Below are 18,764 nucleotides of genomic sequence, written 5' to 3'. Positions count from 1 at the left end.
TAACTTCAGCCTGCTGCACAAACTGGGGATGGGGAATTTCCACTGAAAAAAGCAAAAGCGAGACTGCCCGGAGCTGGCCCGCTCCCCGGAGCTGCAGGTCCACGGGACTCTGCTCCTGTTACAGAAGGAGATGTGCTGTTTGTAGATGTGCTAACATTGCAAAACCTTGCTTGGGCACAGGTGACAGAGGGAGAGCATTTCAGTGGCCAGCAGAATGAGATTTAGCAGTTTCTGCCTGTGCAATTCTTGCCAGTGGTTAAATTTACTGATGAGCTCTGCTGGTATTTGTACAGGAGGAACAGCGTAATCACTGTACTGATTTGTACTGGGGTGTAGGCTGTGAATTCCTGCTCTGGCTCATTTTGTGGGATTCCCAAATGCAATTTGCCCAAGCCTTTAGGAAAATGGCAATTTTGCAACTGCACAATTAACTACAGCTCTGGTCACGAGTGGAGTAGCAGGGATGCCTAATCCAGGCAGAACCTTTGGGATGCAGTGCAACGGTGTCTTAAAGAGCTGATTCTTCAGAGGCATGAATGCAGAGAGGGAGGTGCTTCTTTCCTCTCAAACCACTTGTAGATGTGCAAATGCTTCCAGTTCACTCGGGAGAACCAAGGAAGGGAAGTGCCAGAGGAGAAATGTGAGCTCTTGAAGGTTCATCACAGAAAGAATCCCAGTAGGATGCAACTAGAAAATGAGCTGGGAAACTCCACTGCCCTAGAGCACAATATACATACATTTGGAGCACAACGGACTGTTGGATGCCAAGAGAAAAGCATTCTGATCATGGTGGAAAAGCCTGGAGTGAAAGGTCAAATAAGGCATAAAAGTTGTAGTGCACGGAAACAACCTATAGAGCACATTGTTAGGTGATGTCTGGAGCAGGAAGTTCTGAGATTATTATTTTAAAAGCTGGTAAACATTTTAAACCACACCGTGTTTCTGTACATTTCCAACAAGCCTTAGGTAAGTTAAGGGAAAAAGTCCTACACTGGTTAAGAATCAGGAAGGATGTAGAAAATGCACGCAGGCGATGAATGCCCCTATTGCAAATAACAGTCCTACAGAAACACAGAGACACCCCGTGAAACAGTATCTGACAGACTCACTCCATTAATGGGCTGCATTGCCTGGTGTCCTTGGGTTTCTGTCTGAAGCAGATTCTAAAGGCTGCAGACTATTTCACAAAATGCCCTGGAGCTTGTCTGTTAGGACACCAGTGCCAGATGTCCAAGTGAAAGACATCCTCTCCCTCCAAGTCCTAGGGGGTATGGGAGGATTGCACAAAGCTAGAGGGGAGAAACTCTGAATCCAGAGCTTTTCAGCGGATCTGTAGGGTGGTTGGGATCCCTAAAACAGCTCCATGTAACCACAGCCTAAAGGGTTGGTGTGATTTTTTTTCTTTTTTTGCAGACTTTTCCACTCAAGCGGCTTGCTCCTCAGAACTGCCTCAAGTGGTAACACCCAGCGTATTCCAGTCCTTTGGGAGGCCCCAGGAGAAGCAAAGTACTTCCTCACCATTTTGATGAAAACCTAAGGCCTTCTACATGCTTTTTTATGGACTTCTGGGAGAAGAAGAAAGAGTTTTGGGTCATGCATAGAAACACATGTTCCTTTTTCTTTTTTTCTTTTTTTTTTTTTTTTTTTTTTTAATCAAGTAGAAATCTGGGATAATTTACAGTCTTAGAAGAAACGGTGTGAAAGTCTTTAAAAGGATAAGACTAGAGCAACACTGTTGGAGTTGCTGTATAAGGCCATATGGTACTCACCTGGATATTTATGGTGGTTACACACTACAGTGGGGTCCCAGGCTGTCACAAGGCACATTAGAACATGCAGTAGGAAGACAACACACTGGGCAAACAAAAGTTCAGGGTTTCACTCTTCCTCTGTCCTTCCTTCACTGTGAATGTAGCTGTGGAAAGCTGAGGCTGGAGAAGCTGAAGCACAGATCCCCTTCCTCCCTGCTAACTCCAGAGGGGCAGAGATTTGCAGGAACACTGGATGCACCTTGGGAACACTCTGGGAAGGGTTGCCTGGGAGGAAATCAAGGAGCAGAAAACTACAAGAAAGGGGAGTGCAAATGTTTTGGATTAGCGATAGGAAAATACCTTCCTGAAGCACACTGTGTAATTACAGTAAATAAGAATGTGTCATTCATCACTTCTTAAATTATTTTCCCTCATTCACAGGATATTTGGTTTATTAGAGCCTTGTCATTTTGAGCTCCTTCAGAATAATGGAGGAGGCTGAGAGGTCAGGTGTGGGAGGGAAGCCAAGTCCTTCTAAATCCAAGTGTGCCAGTCAGGCAGGACAGTCTCTCTCCTCTGTGAAAGAGAAACCACCCCATTCCAGACTTGGCTGCGGACAAGTGAATGCTGAGGAGATGTGAGAGAAGTCAGAGGAGAAGCCCAGTGTGTGTTTTGTATGAGTCCTCCGGGTTCTGGTTGGGAAGGGCTGAGCTTTTTAGCTAGAAGGACAGGAGGAGAAATCAGGGAATCTGTCAGTTCCTGTCTGCTTCAGCCACCACCCCAGACCTACCTGGAACGTGGAACCAAGGAGAAGTCCTCTGCATTGTATAAAGAGCACTGGACTGGAAAGCTCAAGTGTTCCATAGGCACCGACTGCAGTCCAGCCCCTGACCGCAAGCAGGACAGCACAGAGCTCAGCAGAGACACTCAGGAGGAGGCACAGGCATGTGTGATGATCACTAAAACCCACTGTCCCAGAGGGAAGGATAAGTCAGCCCTTAGACCCATCCTAGCTTGTCAGGACGTATCCAGGATACCTCTGGACCTTGTACCAGCTGGGAAATACCCCCTCAACCATTGCTCCTGAATTCTCTGCTCTCTCCGGCGTGCCCTTTGCTCCCAGACCAGATGGCAGCATGGTCCCGTGTGCTGGCAGTGCTCCCTGGGGTGTGCAGTGCCACAGGGACCTACCCCACGGTGTGTGGGGCTCCGAAGCTCTTGCAAATCCCGCTTGCAGGGTCACTTGCCCACAGTGTTATTCACCTCCCCGGTGTTTTACCAGGCTGCTGCAGCCTGCGTGCCAGCAGCGGTGGTGACAGGCCTGGCGAGCCTCCCTTCTTCACAGGGAGACTCTCCTCCCCTCCACGAGCAGGTTTCCAGACAGCTGCCTTTTATGAGGGCGAATTTCAGGAAGGCTCTGAAACGCAGCCTGGTTTAACTCGTCTCCCAGCGCCGTGCTCTGTGTCCTGCTGGGGAGGCATTGCATGACCCCTTCCAGCTGCCGGCAGCCAGGCTTTCAACGTGGCAAGGGGCCGGGCTGTGTCTGGGCAAATGTTTTCTTTGTGCGGTCAGAAAGCTGGGCTGGGCAGAGGCGCCGTGCCCGAGGCACATCCTGACCGTGAGCCCCTGCCCAGCCGGGCCACGCTGGGTCCCGATCTCCCACGTTGATGGCAGGGACAGCCAGGGTGGCAGCGGCCCTGGGTCTTCCCCAGGCGTGGTGCTTTTATCTCAGGAGCAGCGAGGACACTCACCCTGGTGGGGAGGGATGCGGGGTGCCGGAAAAAGAGCCCGGAGCGCATCACAGGGTGGGGACAGTGCCACCCACACGGCCCACCTGTGGGATGTGCTGGCACCCGCCGCCTCCATGGCTTGGCTTTAGTGTTGGCCCCCAGACAGAAGGTGGTGTGCAGCCTGTGCACCCCAGCAGGACTGCCAGGGACCCCTGTGCACAGCCAGGTGTTGCTGAGGTTGCTGTTCCATCATCCCCACACACACACACACACACACACGTGCACACGCCCCACGGCCGTGAGGGTCCAAATCACCTTTGCCTAAAAATGCTTTGCATCCCAGACCCCAAGCACAAACCTGCCATGCCTGCTGGTGGCCTTGGCAAAGAGAAAGGCTTTAAATCACCAAACCCAAGGCTTCGGCATGTGCCCATTAAAGCCCATGAATTTATGTCAAAGTTGGAAAAGGTCTGTGTTATGAAAAGGTCAGTGTTCTGTTTTATTTTCCTTTGCTTCCTTTGCTCTCCTAACAAGGTGTGAGGAGGAAGCCATAGGCTGGAGGGGTGCAGGACTCATGGAAGTGAGCAGAGGAGGCGTGACATCCAAGCCAGGCAAAGCAGTGGGTGATGCTCACCCCACCCTCCCACTCAGAGTAGGGCAGGCAGCAGGTCCCCACAAATCTGCTCTGCTGTGAGGAGAAGAAGCCACGCAGCCACTTCAATACTTTCTTTGAACTTTACTCTGTGACTTTTCTAAAGCAGCTGTGGCCAAAATTCATCCCGTGGATCTTGGCACAGGGTCCAGGCCTTTGCAAGGAGGTCTCACTTTTGGGATTTCCTGTATGGTACAAACCACTCTTTAAAACCCCCAGTGTGTGAAGCCTTTAGCAAGGCAATAAGACCTTGACCCGCACCGTTTCTTTCCTGAAGATCAGAGGCACTGTGAGGTACAAACACCTGCACCTGCCCTTGGAGCTGAGCTGAGGTGTGGGAGCTCAGCTGGGCAGAGTCAGGCAAGCAGGATCACTACCACATCCCCATTCATATCCATCCATGGCAAGGAGATTGGAAGTAGATGATTTTTAAGGTCTCTTCCAACCCAGGCCATTCTATGATTCCATGATTCCTCAGCCCCACAAACCTGAGGGAGACAAGAAAGCTTAGTGTTTTTTATTACCTTCCCATTTTCTAGAATAGCATTATCATTCCTGTTATATTTCTCATTTAAGCACCTCTTTTTTTTGGTGTAGCTAAAACCATTTAGAGGGGTTTCTTGAAGCTCTGCAGAAATGGGACAGCAGCTGGGTGCTGGCAAGTGCCTGCAGTAGGACAGTGTGTCTCCTTTATGTCTCCATCTTCTGTGAGGCCAGTGCATCCACTCCCAGGAGCACTATGCTCAACAGTTGGGTATTTTAGTCTCCTTTCTGGGGTTGTCCACTGCGAGAGTCCCCTCAAAGCACTTGGATGCAGCTCAGTGTGGCAAAGTCCACGCTGGCAGTTCAAGATCCCCAACTGGCACCAGCAATGGATGTCAGAATCAGGCATATTTCAGATCTGTATCTTCATGCCTGGAGAACTCAGGCCAGATGAGACAAGAACCAGAGACTTTCTCTCTACAGGAAGGAAAAAGACCCCAAGTGAGAGCAATGGTATCAATCACCCTGCTTTTGGCACTGTCTGGCAGCTGGAACCCTGGCAATAGGAGAGCTGGAGGCAGTTTCCAGCCTGGCCTGCGTGCGACGTGGTGCCTTAGGGACCTATAATCAAAGTTTTGATTATTAGCGTAACATGGATCATAAAGAGGAAATAGAATGAAATAAAATGAAAGTGCAGCTATCAGCTTCCCTTGAGTTTAGCTTGATCTATTTTAATTTAAATGGAAAATGCCACATAACTTATCTATAACACTCTAAAGCCCTAGTCAGGAACATATTGCCAGTGCTAGATAGTGGCATGTTTTAGCAGCAGTGTGATGGACATAAAGCTCTTTAATACACACAGAAAACCAGACCTCAAATGCTCTGTGAGGAACATCATTTGGGCCTTGTCAAGAAAGCGGGGAGCTTGGGGCAGGAAGAAATGCACAGCAGCTGGCACGGAGTTCCATTGTGTACCTTGGCATTGTTTTATCTGTTTCTGGAAGTTCTGAGTGGCAAGAATAGAAAACATCCATTGCAAAGGTGCTGTGAGGCCATTTTGTGCACGTGAAGTGTTTCGAAAGCCCTGGGAGCCTTGCCCAGCTGTCACACAGTGACTCGGGCGGGGGTCATTGCAGTGAGCTCCCCTCGTCCCTTCAGCAAAATGGCCCGAGGACTTCACTCCCGCGCAATTTGCGCCGCCGATCCTGAGGGCAAAAGCTCTTGGCTTGATGGGCTCCTCCAGGATTGTTTTTATGTTCATAACAGGTTGCAAGTGGAATAAAATCCCTCTTCCCCTCAGAAAAGGCTTTGGAGAGGTGTGCAAGGTTTCTCTTCTGGAAGCGCACCCTCACGTGGAGCTGGCACCCGGCTGGCAGAGTCCATCCCCGTGTCCTTGTGCCACGGCCCTGGGAAGGCAAACCTCGTCCAGCTCCCACCGGCACACTCGAGTCCCCACTTGATGTGGAAAGCACCAGGATGGCGTGGAGAGCTCTGCTCCAGTGGCCTGGCACCGATATCAAAGGCAGGTACGTGTCCTTATTTCCCACTCGAGGCAGCTGCAGGCCGGCGCCGCTTCCCTCTGCAGGGGGAAGCTCGAGCACGGGGCCGGAAGCCATCATGGAACAGGCAGCTCAGGAAGGGGCCAGGGCCAAGATTTTGTTTTTAACCTGTTTCTTGTTTATTTTAGCCTTTGAGGAAGACGAATGGAAGCAGCCAGCGAGCGAGGCGGGCTGTGTCGCAATCGGAGCTGCGTGTGCTGGCCGGGTCGCGGCCTGTGCCACAGCGGACGCCGCCTGTCGGGCCGCTCCTGAGCCCCACGGCCCCACCACGGGGATCCTGCTTGCCTGACTCTGCACAGCAGCCAGGCTGCTCAGGGAAGGTGTCCTGGGCACGTCCAGCAGCAGCTGGTGCTTTGGCTGGCTGCAGGAGAGCTGCGCTCTGCCTGCCAGGCAGCGCTACGGCGTCAGGGCGCTGGAGCTGCCGCTGCTGAAGGAGGAGTTAGAGGCGCAGATGTTTTGGTTATTTTGTGCAGAACAAGTTAAAGTAACTCGCTCCCTTTTGCAGAGAGAGGGGTATTGGTCCCAGATGCCTGGTCCCAACTGGTGCTGCCTGTGCCACAGGGCTCGCTGCCTCCTGCCCCAAGAGCAGGCACAGGCCAGTCCTACAGAGTTTCTGTCCCTCTGTGCAGCACCAAGAGATGTGGCACTGTCACGTGTGTGGTGATGCTGCAATGGAACAGCAGCAGATCTGCCATGAGCAGCCGGTTTTTGTTGCAGTTCACATCTCCCTTGCCTCATTCATGCATCCCCCCGCCCTGCCCCCAGTTCAGGCTCCAGGTTTTGCTAAGGGCAAATTCATGTTCAGGGCAATGAGAACAGAGCAATGCTTCCCAATGAGAGCAGTGTCCAGGTAAGGGCTGTGGGGGAATGTCTGCCCCCTCCTTCCCGTCTGGTCTGGGTGCTACTTCCCCTGTCTGCAACCTCACAGTGCACTGTTTCAGGAGAACACTGCTTTGGGAACCCCCAGCTATTCCCACCAGGTCTCAGCAACGTGGAGCTGGAACTAGGATCACTGGGATCGCTGGGATGGAATTTGAACCAGAATTTGAGTGTAGAGCTGGGAGATAAACCCACAGTTTTCTACTGCAGAAAATGTAGACTCAGGCAGAGGTATTTAGTTGTTTTTAACAGGCAGAGGATTAGTGCCTGTTTGAAGCCATCCTGATTTTTAAAAGGGTAAATAAAATGTAAAAATTTAATTAAATAAGCATGTTAACATGGGGAGGGTCTGACTAGTGCTTGGGGTCAAAGTACAATGTGTGGGATAAAGTGAGAGCATCGTGGGTTTGGATCCTCTAAGTTTCATCAGTAGGAGCTACCTTCACCTCTTAATGTCATTTAATGACCTATAAGGGGCACTTGGTTTAACCCATTTCAAAGAGCTCTAAGCCAATGTTAGGATGCTTTTCTGAAATTCTCCTTTCCCCTAAGAGTGTAGATGGACATGTCATAATCTAGTTGTAATTGTCCTTCCAAGTTTGCTTAAAAAGTAAATTAAACCATTTCAGAAATTCAGCTGACCAAAAAACACCCCAGCTCTGGCCAGTCATTTCAGGCTAAGCTAATGCAATTATCATTCTTATCCATATTGTCATGCAGTTAGTCCCGCTGAGCCTAGCACTCAGCTGTCCTGATTTTTCATCATAAATTCTCTTTGTTCCTCTTCAAGTTTTACTCCTGATTAAGGTCTGTGATTTGAGAAACTTAATGTCAGATTTTAAAGTGACAGCTGATTTTTCTTTGAGCGAGTTTGTTTTGTATGGATAAGCTTTTACACAGCATTGACATATTTTCGACTCCTCTTTACCTTCTGGTTTCCTTTGTAGATTCTCTTCTTAATGTCTCTGAAAAGATTGTTGAGCTTCTGCTCTCAGAGACGGTAACAAACCCTCTTGCAGGTGGTGTTGTGCAGCGCGGGGCAGACATGAAATGGAAGCAGGCACCAGGAATGCAAATTCCCGCTGCAATTTGGGTCACATGTCCAAAGGGAATTATAATTCCTCGCATGCTTTCTCACGCAGCAGGACACAGGACCAGAGGGACTCTGGGCTCTCAGCTCATCTACTCCACTCTCTTCTCTCTGAAGGTGCCCAGTTGCCAAGTCCTGTAAAGCCAGAACGAGAAACACCAGAATGGCCAAACCTAACTTGCTTATAGGAAAATATTTTCCTAACCCTGGGCATATATCACTTGGCATGTCCCCTGAAGAGCTCTGGTTTATATCCCTTCTGCTTGATTATCTCCAATGAGGTAACCCTGGAGATATCCACAACCTTTATAAATGCCCATGCATTTTTTTCAGACCTCCTGAACTCTGTGTCTCGGCAATCTCCAGTGGCAGTGAATCCCAATCTTGCAATGCTCTGCTGAGCACATCCCCATTCCTCCTGCCATTCACTGCTCATTTTTAAAATCAAATCAAGCATTCCCATTCCCTGGACTCCCTTGCTCCAGCCTCCCTTGGGCTTTGCTCTCTGCTCTCTGTCAGTACCACCTTTATTAATATTCTCTTCCAACCCCTGATCCATCTTTGCACAAGAGCTTTCCAGTCCTCTTGAGCAGGAATCTCTTTGGCCCTCGAGGCACAGAATTGCCTGCCCCCCTGAGCATCCCTCTCCCTCCTTTACTGCTCCTCACCAGGACTGCAGATGTAGTATGGATTATTTTGAGGTCTGGACACAGGGACTCACACGATAGATAAAACTGTGCTGAAATCAGGAGCTGTCTCAGCCAAGTTACTGATAAGATTTGCTTTTGTTACCCTGATCTAGGCCAAGACCTACAGCAGAGACATCAGCCAGGGTCTGGCAATTCCTTCCCGCAACTCCTTTTTCACCCTGGCAAGCCAGACCTCCACCCTCACCTTCCCTGTGTCACTGAGGCCATCGACCTGCCCGTGCCAGGACTCCTTACACAGCTGCACCAGAAACCTCATTTTCTGTAGGAAAATGTATGTCCATAACCCCTGGTTGGGATCCCCAGTGCTGGCAGCAGGCAGTCTGCTCTCAGCTGTGCTGGCAGATAGAACAGGTGTGAAAAGAGTAGGAGAGGGATTATAAGAGCTATTACAGCTATCAGAGAGACAAAAACTTAATCTAGCATGGCCATGGTACTCACATGGCATAGGGAGAGCCATCAGAGTGAGGGTTTGACTGGTAGCATCCCTTTGATAGTGCCTGTGAGAGCAAAACAGATCCTTCAAGGATTCCCAGTTCAGCTTTGGGCTGTGGCTGCCCAGAGGAGAGCTCCTGGGCTCTGGACACCAGGCAAAGCCAGCAGGGAGCTGCCAGAAAATGCTGCTGTCACCACAGAGGGGGCCCTCTTGCTGCCTGTTTAAGCTGCTTGTGGATGCCTGAGATAAAAGGCTGGTTTTGCTTTTGCCTTGTAGTTTGAGCTCAAGGCTGGACACTCCCGGAGCAGTGGATGTCCAAGGGCACGATTCCCCGTGACTGCACCCATATGGAGTGGCCTGTGCTGGCGGGAGGCGGATGACAGTCACAGATACCACTGACACAATTTTAAGGCTGGGTGAACACACTGCAGCTGGAAAAACACACACACACACACACAAAAGAAAAAAAAAAGAAAGAAACCTCCCCCCCCCCCCAAAAAAAAGGCATTTACACACCTTGTACGGGCAACTGCACTATGGGCAGCTCTGGTAGGGATGTTTGCTTTTCAAGTTACTCAAGACATCCCATTATACAACCTCCTTTTCAGTCAACTAAAGTTTTGCCAAGCAATTTGAGGTGATTTTTTCCATGCTGTATGCCTGCCTCTGACATGTTTGAGGGAAAGATCCAGCCAAATGGGCTGGGCCAACACCAAGCACAAGAGGAGAGGGCAGGAGAAACTGTTTTGCACCATGTGAAGTTCTTCTGGTGACCTTTTTGCTGAATGGGTTGAGCATAGCCTTGCTTTAGAGCAGGGGTTTGAAATTTGGCATGAGGGCTCAGTGTCACGTCAGGGGTTTGCCATGGGTCTTTCCACTGCCTCCCATCCTGCACCACCTCCCTGCTGCTGCCAGTCCCTGGATTGTCTGAGGTGTCTCACCCGGTACCTCCTGGTTTTACAGCCCTGCTAATGAGCCATGGGACTGCCAGAGCAGCATCAGACCACGAGATTTCTGTTCTTTTGTGATTTGAAAAGCTGCACTCAGAAAGTTGTATTAGAAGTTATTAGGAGTTAACCTGATCACCCTGTGGACCTGCTACATAGAGGGTCCTCAAGAGAGCCTTTCTCTCATCATCTGGGCAGCTTCTGTCTCTTCCTACACTGCCAGTTCCCTGCACACCTTGCCAGGCTGGGCACTGAGGTGTGCTGCTTTGCTCTTCTCACACTGTGGGACTTCCCAAAGAAAGAGGAAGGGCCTGGAGAGAAGGACGAGTCCACAGCTGCAGAAGGAGATTTTCTGGAGTTAAGGACCATTACCAAATATTGAGGAAGCCCATGGGTGCAGTGAGCTGGGATGAGCTAGAATGGTGTAGAGGAGAACCCTGCTTCATCACAGGTGCTAAGGAATGGATAATAAGAAATTAGCACTAAGAAACACAGAGGATCTCTGGCAGGAGGGAGTGACAGAACAAGACAATCGCAACTCTTTGACTCTACTGTGCTTGCTAGAAGACTGTGCTTTCTGCATTGTTCCACTACCACAGTTTCCCTTTCAGCTTAGTGCACAGCTCCATGGATCTCAGTTATAACCTGTGGAATCCTGAGGGATTTGTGCAGGTGAGGAGCTTAACTGCCTTAGGTGTAGCCAATTTTGTGGGTAATACTGATGTGGAGTGAGCAGCATTCACAGCTAATTAAAAATGCTACACTTTAAAATAATTTCTGCTAATTACAAAATCTTTAGCAGCACTATTTTAACTACATTTTCCATGTTCCACGGGGATTTGAACTGTGTTAATTTTGCACTGACTCTCTCGGCACCATTTAGCATATCAAAATGGCCATGAAATTAAAACCTTAGCCATTTTTACTTCTCTAGGAATTAATGCTATGAGGGACAGGAAAGAGCTTAGTTTCAGGAAAAATGTGACTAAATTCAGGCCCCTTCCCCCTTTTTTTTCCCCACAAAAGGACATTATGTTCTAGTGCTGACTGACCCAGAGGAGCACAGGAGCTGCTGTGATTGCTGTGCCAGGAGGAGGATGCACAGGGCCACGATTCCTTGTCCCATAAGGCTGGACAGTGAGTTAGTGCTAAATGCCATTCTCTTGGCCTCAAAATGAGTCAGTACCTGTCAAAATCAGTACCCTGGTGTTTTAACTCCCACTCTGGGTGCTGGCCACTGAGATGCAGCAATGTCAGACACCAAACCAGCATCAGAATGAGCACTCGCCCTCAGGTGTGTTGTTCCTAGGTTCCTGTTCTGCCTCACAAACAACACTGCTTGCCCCTGTAAGACAGAGATGTCCTTTAAAGAAGGTGAAAAAGAGACGGGGAATGTGAGACCTCTCTTTGGAATAAGGCAGAGTGCATTTGCAGTGTCCTGACATTGTCACAGCAGCCCAAACACACAAACATCGCCCTGTGAATTTGCAAGAAAAATGGCTCCGTTATTTAGCAATGAAATCTCCAAATCAGATTCTGACAGTCACTCTGAAAAACGACATAAACATTCAACACAAGAACAATCAAAAATACATCAGATGTTATTCTTTTTAACTGAGAGAGAAGACTCACATCGTTCCACTGAATGCATGTCTACACAGATCAATGTCAGCTCTTATTCATTTGCTACATCTAACTATGTGCATTTATTCCTGTTCCTTGGGCCTTAGTCACCTAGCCACTGTGAGGGCTTTGCTCTGCATGCTCCGACGAGACTGAATTCTGGGTCTTTCTCTGGAGCACAGGGCACATCATTTTCTAGTCCTTTATCATCCATATGGCATCCTATGACTGGCAGCCTCCCTGTCTTCTCCCTCTTTGGAACAAGGGGTTATCCAGGAGAGTTATAACCCTGCCTCCTCCACTGGATTGCTTGTGGACCCTGTGCACATCATGGAACCTTTCCTTGCCTTTTTGAGCCACCAAGCCGCATCAGTCCTGGAAGAGATGAGCCTAGCAGCAAGGATTTGTTCTGTGTTTGCTTTCCCCACTTGCAAACTGAGCATCATAATACTCGCCTAGATCAAAGGGGGTACGGGGAGAATTAAATAATTAATGTATGTAAAGCATTTTGAAAGATGAAAGATGCTATATAAGTACAAAGTATTAACTACCCAAAAAAAAAAAAAAAAAAAAAAAAAAAAAAAAAAAAAAGAGAGAGAGAGAGAAAAAAAAGAAGAAACTGAACTAGTTACAGATGTAAGCCTCCAGTTTATTCTGTAAGAAACACATGAAATCAAAATAGTTGCTATTAACAAATTAGGAGTTTGATTAAGCCCTAAGACAGCTAATCAGGGGACTAACGGCCTTGCCTTCTCCTGTGGCTGAGTTACGGCACCCATATGAGCAAGAAGGCTCCAAAAGCCTACCCATAATGGGGATTTGGAAAGGAAGGCACTTCCTGCATCACTGAATCATCTCAAGCCCCATGTCAAACGTTACAATTCAAAAATTGGTGCTGCAGTGCCTTACAGCAAGCCGTTCCTTGCTGTTCCTCCCCCTCACTGCTCCAATGGCCAGAATGGTTCCCAGGCTAAACACACTCATGGCCATTTGTATCCATTTGTCCTTGTGCCAACATTGTTTTAAGTTTAACACAGGATATTTATAGATCAATCGTGTCCTCTCTAACCTCTAATGTTGTTGGGCAGAACCAGGCAATCCCTTTGAGTTTCCTATTGTTAAGTAGGGTCTGCAGCCCCCACCTTACAGGAGCACCCTTAGTAACGCTTGCTCCTGCCGCAGTTCATCTTTCTCTAACAGAGAAGAATAAAGCTGAGTGCAGCCACCTCACAGGGCCCACCAGCACTTGTTCTCCATCACCAATATTTTTCAGCCCCCTGTGGGAAATACTTGATTCATCCTCTCCAACATTTACCTTTTTCTATGGCCGTGCTGCGCTGCCATTTCAAGGCAATCCTGTGACCAGCCAAGGCGCCTGAGAGGTTTTATTTTCCCGGAGAAACTCTGGCCCTTCAGCCTTACGTGCCAAACCTTACATTTGGCACAGTTGAATTTCATCCTATTCCCATTGTTCCCACCCTCGAGGTCACGCAGTTCTTCCTGTTTGATAGGCTGGGGCCCCTCTGTATTGACAAGTGCTCGCATGTCTGTATCATCAGGAAATTTCACCATGCACTCCTCCCTCTTTTGTGTGACAGAAAAATATGGACTAAGAGCAGTCCCCAGGCAGCCCTCAGAAAAATCCACCAGCAGCTACCTTTCAGATCTGCTTTCAGCTCATCTTGCTCTCACCTCCTACCCCACGATGCCTCACCTCTCTTGCAGAGATGGTTGAGGTTCTTCTGGAGGGAAAGATGGTGCAAGTCCGTAGGGCTTGCCGGCCCCAACCGATGCTTTGGAAGTGGTTGTGTTCCCTTGGGAACATTGCAAAAGAGAGCCAGACAAGTTGCGGAGCTCTGACATTTCATAACAATGTCAAGCCGGCGAAATATAATACCCAGAGTAACTTGGGACGGGAGGGAATATTCTTCAACATCTGGTGGAGCACATGCAGGAATTCTGGCAGCACAGAGAGCTGTGTGTCCTCAAGAACCCTTTTAAATTACAACATGAAGCCGTGTTGGTGTTGCTGCTCAGAGGGAAACTGAGCCCAGGTGGAGGGCAGAGATAAGGCCAGGGCTGTTCCAGAGAAGAGGTGGGCAGAGGTCGAAGGTCCCAAATCTGTCACACAGTTCTAGCCCAGACCCCAGGCCTCTGTTTCTCCTCAGATGAAGGCCAGGCAGCCTTGGTCATTTTTGGAGATGATTTACAGGTAGTTTACATTGATGCAGCAATGCAGGAAGCAAAGGGATACTGATTTTTGGGAGCAACCAGCTCTTTGTGAGACAGAAGATTACGGCCCAGCATCTACTGGGCCCTGTAGTTGCTAAGGCGAGCTCAGGAGGAGACTGGAAAAGATGAAGCCCAGTGTACTCCGATCTCTCCTCTCCAGGGAGGACCATGGGGTCCACCTTTGAACCAGCCACGAGGTAAAGGCAAATCTTGGCCATACCAAGGTCAGCAACCAGCTTCAGTTGGGCTGAAGACCTCAGCTCCGGCACTCTGGCCCTTCAGGGCTCCAAAGGTGACTCTGAGAAATGCCACCACTTATGGTGGACCCTGCTTGGAGGAAAGTCACAGCCACGTGCTTTCGAAAGACTGACTTCTCCTCAGAAAATCCCAGCTGGTGCCTTCCAGAGGACCCAAAAGTGTATTTCAGGCAGCTGCAGTGTCTGTGAGTGTCAGGCCTTGAAGTACTGCTGGAGCAGTAAATAGCACAGTGAGACTGCCCGGAGGCCAGCGTGAGACCTTGAGCCAGCTGCAGAAACAAAGCCCTGAGTGTCTTTGCGTTCCAGAAAGTGCAAGAAATGAGATACGTGTGAATATGTTCCACAAAGTTTGTCCTGGATCTTTGGAGAGAACACCTTATTAGAGCTGCTGGTAGCATTACACTGGCTCAGAAGCAGCTTTTTTCACGTGTCTCTTGAAAATAAGGCCTTTCTAATATTATTACAAAACATCCACTCGCATGGGACAAGCTGAGCACATTTGGCACCCACTGCTATGAAGCTCCTTCGTTTTATCCCTCTCATTACTGAAAAGTGAGAGCAGGAGCCCTTGCCCTTCCCTCTGCTGCCCACAATGCCTATGCCCTGGTGTAAAGCCACGGGCAGATTTCCTGGAACTTCTGTGTTTGGATAAAGCAGCATCCTGAGCCCTGCGCGTGCACGGGGGTGTGTGGATGCATTCCTGTGAGCACAGACATAGAACAGACCTAATGGTTATCCTCAGCAAGAACATGGCTGAGAGGATTTGCCTCTCTTTAACCAGGCAGTGATTAACACCTGGTGAGAAGATCTAACAGCCATAATATCTCATTAACGTATTTTGACAGACGATAACCTCTTCAAATATGCATGGAAGAGAGAGAAGACTGGCTTTGAAAAGGGCACAGAGTGTTTATAAACTGGCCATCCCTGGTTTTCAGATTCCTTAACCCCGCTCAGGAAGATGAAAAGGTCTCTGGGCTGGTATAAAACACTCACCAGAGCGTGGTGATGTGTAGAGCAAGCTGCAGCACTTAGCTTTGCTTTTGTGTAGCATTGCACCTTCCTCGCTTCTTCCTTCTCCAGCCCAGCTTTGAGGGACTATCAGTTGTAGGATCCCTAAGGATCCTCTCCAGGCCTCGTGCAGAAATGTGATAATATATGCCTTCCACCCCAAAGAACCTGCCATAAAAGTAGAAGATGAGGCAGGAACAGTCAGATCATTATGGACAGCTTAAGCACTGTAAGGTTTTATACAGGAGACCCCCACAAATGCCTGGGCCACCATCTAAATTCAGGGAACCACAGCTGGAGGCGCAAAGCCCCAGGCACAAGGCATCTAAGGGAGCTCTAGCAAAAGCAAAGGTCTAGGAATTTAAACTGATGGAGACTGCAAGGCACAATTTCTCCCCAAGCTGATTTTTTTTTTTAATGCACAAATTTACTTCATGGTCAGAGGCAAGGGAGGGAGTAAGGTGGAGTAAGGTGTGTTGTTAAATAAGTGTCCTCCAGAGGTGGAGTACCCTGACATTAAACGACTCCTGTTCTCTACTCCTTTCCACATCTGTCACCCCAACCAGCTAAACGGAAATGCTCTGTACATTGGTCTTGCCCCTAGTGATGCCAAAAGGGCACATGGAGCACATGCAAAGAATACTGTGGGATGGATGGTTCCTCAGGAGGTCACCTGGCACGACCCAGCTCTCGCACAGAGCCTACAGACACTCAAAACATGAACTGGCCTCAGAAGAGCCTGTCAAAAACAAGCCTCACCTCCAGATGACCTGAACTTTAAAAGTGGCTGTGGCAGAAGCCAGCCTGGATTGCGTGTGTTGGACCTATTTCTAACTGGCCTTGTCTTTTATGCAAATGTGCTTCCAAGAGCTACATGTTGTTGTTATCTGTTGTCAATGGGCATGAGGTTTTGGAAATCACAGCTTGACTTTAAACCTTTTGTCAGGGAGAACCTTCCATGACTTGCTTTAATGGGGACCTCCCCCCTCCCTCCCATTTTGGCCCAGTCTTTGTGCTGAGCTTTGGCTACTTGGCAGTGCTTGGCCCAGCTCTGCAGTCCACGGCTTGCTGCGGGGTGAGGGGATCAGGGGAACAAGAAGCAAGGGTTAGGCAGGGTCTAAGCGTCTCCTTAGCCCAGACTGGCTTGGAGAGTGGTCATCCTTTAGCTGGCTGTGGCACATTTGGCTCCCTCCCAGCTCCAGCTGTCATGCTGGGGGTGGCATCTCCGAGGGGACCCCTGGGTCAGCAGCTTTTTGTGGAGTTGCTCCTTGGGCAAAGGGAGCCAAATGTCCCACAGAACTTGGGGCAACAAGGACAGCCCTGTCCAAGCTTTTGTTCCTTGTTAATTCTGCTGCTCCGGATTTTGTGCTGCAACCCTGCCACTGGCACTTGGCCGGAGTGCTGATGCCTGGGAAAAATATCTGTGTAAATGTGATTACGTGGGAGCGAGTGCCTGTGCGTCTCTGGCAGCCCGACCACGCCAATCCCGCTCCGTTTCCAGGGCAAAGATGGCAGTGGGGAAAACATCCCAGCTTTCTGGAGTCCCATGCAGCGCCGTGTGTCCCCGGCCCTAGGAGAAGCAGTAGGAAAGGCTGTGTCACCACAAAGCTGCGGCCCAGACCTCGCCTGGCGCCGTGTGTGCTCTTTGACTTGTTGTCACCGTCACCCGGGCTGCGCTGCTTTCTGGCAAGGAGAGGAACGAGAGCAGGCAATGTTTTACAGAGCATGGTGTCTGGCCATGGAAAAGCTGTGCAACATGACTCATTTTGTGTAAAGGACACGAAATTACAAGTGCGTGCCACATGAGAGATGCTAGCTGGGCTCGAATCAAAAAAAAAGAAAAAAAAATCCTCATCCAGGAAGGGTATTCAAGCATGTGCTTAATTTAAGAACATATTTAATCAGGGCCTTTGGGCATAAAAGGGTAATGATTATTCTCGTGTTGCTGGGAAAATCCAAGTGACATCCGGAAGATGTATTACTCGAGAAAATTTTGTGTTTTTTCAGTGTCCTCGTTTAATCTCCATTTCCAAAAATGTAATTCTTTTAATTTGTCATTGCTATGAGTTTCTTCACAGCTGTTTTACACTCGATTGTTAATGCCAAGTGGAATCAGCAAACACAATCTGGTTTAAATAACAAGTGTAGAAGATGAATCCTGCATCCATCTCTTTTCTCCGTCCCCATTAAACTTTCCAGCGTGTAAGATATCTGAGTTTGGCTTTGCAGGGACAGCTAGAACCTCTGGTACACACTGTTTAATCACTTAAAATTAGCAATATCCCTGCCCAGAATTTTTTCGATGTATTTGACCCCTAATTTTCTCTCTAAATAGCCATGTATTGCTGCAGAGATTAGAAATGGTGGGATTCTAAGATGGATATGCCTTTACGTGTGCAAGGAGCCAAGGAGAGGCTCTTTGCCTCAGTGTGACCAGGGCAGATGGCAATTGATGTCTTTGTTTTCCTTGGAAAAACTGCGTGGCACAGCTACTCCAGACCCGACAGCTGGGAGAAGGCAACTCTGCTCTACGTTGACCACATTCCGTGGTTTCATGCCCAAACCTTTCTGTCACTACACAGAAGATGTCCCCTGAGCTGGCCTAGACTTCTTCTGCCCTAAGGACACTAAAGTGCCCACCAGCTGGAATTTTTGAAAGGGCTGCAGGGATCTGGGACCCAAGTGGAAATCCCATGTTATGCCCTGTAGGAGATATTCTGCCTGCTGCCCTTGAGCATGGCCTCAGTTTTTTAGTTACTTGCTGTACAGCAAAGATAATTTAGGCACCTGTTTCAGCAGAGATTCTCCAGCCCAGAGATAAACAAGGGTTGTTATTGGCGGTAAGGTAAGTTCTTGTTAATTTTATTGACCTTGGGTTAAATCCTGTTCATCCTCCTCAGGCAATTGCTCCCACTGAAACTGCTATGAATGTCGGCACGAGCAAAGAAATTGGATTTTGGCCCCTTTGAGAAGACAGCAATCATAAATCCAGCTGCCAGCACAAATCCAGGTGCTAAACCAGGGATTTTCCTGGAAGAAAAACCGCAGTAAAATTCCGTGGGATAGAACCACGGAAATGGATGGGCATAAAGGAGAATTCTAACTTCATTTCACTCTAATTATTGTTAGGGCAGATGTTCAACTGGGCATCATTTAAACGTGCCCTCAGCTTTGCCACTGCCTCCTGGTCTGACCTTGGTGATGATCCTTGAACACACTGTCCTTCTCAAAGCTGTGGTTAAATATAATTGCGTGTGGCTTTGAGAGGCGAGATACACCAGTGAGTGCAAGTTATTGTAAGGATGTTTTAAAAAAGTGAATGATAGTGACAAAACATCTTGGTGGGGAGCTGTGAAAACATGATACCCTACGCAACATGACTAGAGGAAAAGGATTTTTTTTTC

Source organism: Hirundo rustica, chromosome 4 (assembly GCF_015227805.2).
Source record: "Hirundo rustica isolate bHirRus1 chromosome 4, bHirRus1.pri.v3, whole genome shotgun sequence".
Lineage (NCBI taxonomy): Eukaryota > Metazoa > Chordata > Aves > Passeriformes > Hirundinidae > Hirundo > Hirundo rustica.
This window is presented reverse-complemented; position numbering follows the sequence as displayed.